The sequence below is a fragment of the Alexandromys fortis genome, unplaced genomic scaffold (assembly GCF_014885135.2).
Source record: "Alexandromys fortis isolate MF-2015 unplaced genomic scaffold, M_Fortis_MF-2015_v1.1 scaffold_200, whole genome shotgun sequence".
Classification (NCBI taxonomy): domain Eukaryota; kingdom Metazoa; phylum Chordata; class Mammalia; order Rodentia; family Cricetidae; genus Alexandromys; species Alexandromys fortis.
Window position 1 is genome coordinate 690,483 of NW_026068148.1, and position 1,687 is coordinate 692,169.

Genomic DNA, 1,687 nt, shown 5'->3' on the forward strand with positions numbered 1-1,687 from the left:
ATAGGTTTGTGGGTTAAAATTCGGGTCTTCTATGCGATTCCATTGGTCGACTTCTCTGTTTTTATGCCAGTACCACACTGTTTTCATTACTGTAGCTCTGTAATAGAGTTTGAAGTCAGGGATGGTAATGCCCCCAGAAGTTCCTTTATTGTATAGGATTGTTTTAGCTATCCTGGGTTTTTTGTTTTTCCATGTGAAGTTGATTATTGTCCTCTCAAGATCTGTGAAGAATTTTGATGGGACCTTGATGGGGATTGCATTGAATCTATAAATTGCCTTTGGTAGAATTGCTATTTTTACTATGTTGATCCTCCCAATCCAAGAGCAAGGGAGGTCCTTCCATTTTTAAACAGTCTTTGTTCCGTAATTCATCATGACCTGCTTTTCTCATTTCCCTTTCTGGGTATTTTTACATTATTCTCTCCCTCTCTCCTTTAACTCCTTCTCTCCTTCCCTCTCTCTATATATCTGTATCTCTCTATCTCTTTCTGTTTCGCTATCTCTGACTGTCTCTGTCTCTCACTTTTTCAGTCAGAGTCTCACTATGCAGCTCTCACTGTCTTGAAACTCACTATGTAGACCAGGCTGGTCTCAAAATCACAGAAATCTGCCTGCCTTTGCCTCCCATGTTCCGGGATTAAAGATGTGGGTCACCATGGCTGGCTTTGGTTGTTTTCTTATTATCTACCTTAGAATTTACAGTTAGTATATTCGAGTATTTCTCAAATGTATAGATTCATTTTGTCTATTAAACATTGATAGGTTAATCTTTCAGATACTCAGTGTTGGATTTTGATTGGAGGAAAAGGGTGTGAGTCCAATTCAGTGGTAACCAAGGAAACCTGCAAATGTGACTTCTTGCTGGGTAGCCTGGGTGCCGAGCCAGCTGTGCTGCTTTAGCTGGGCCTGGTCATTGTGAGAAGTGAATCCAAGTTGGTCACCAGGCTGGGCTGCATGATCAACTTAAACTGGGCCTTCTGGTAATGTGGGGAGGGCGCAGGTGGGGAGGGCGCAGGTGGGTGGGAATCTGGGGCAGTCATGGCTCAACTAGCGCACAGACTACATGAGCAGAGCAAAGCCTGAGAGACTGGGACCAGTGTTAGCAAGCAAGGTTCTAGGGAATTGACCAGCCTAGGCCAATGTATATGCTGGGTGAATGGAACTCAGACTGGGAGTTTAACACATGCAAAGTTAATTTCTGTCGGGTTGGTTGATGGTTAGTGGAGTGACAATTGGAATTCCTTAGTGTGTCTTTTTTTTTTTTTTTTGGTATCTTTCCTCACTTTGCTCAAAATTTTCATATATTTTTATGCAGTTATCATTCCATTTAAATATCATTTTGCCCAGTTCTGTATAAACCCTGAATATTGGTACTTTTTAGAATATATATCCTAGTGTGGAAAATTTGAATGTATATCGTGATATGGGAAATTGTATTTTGTAGATAAAATCCGTCTATTCAGTAACATGTTTTCCTATTCCCTTAGGCCTAGTTTTATACTCTCCAATAAATTTGTTACATGATTAGTATTCCTTTTTGTTAAGTTTATTCCTAAGGATCCTTACATGATGTTCCTATGATGAACTGGATGTTTTCATGGAAATTTCTAATTGACGGTAATAATTTTCTTGTATTTTGTCACCCCACCAAAATTTCTTGTATTTCTAACAGTCTTTTGTTAGTCTC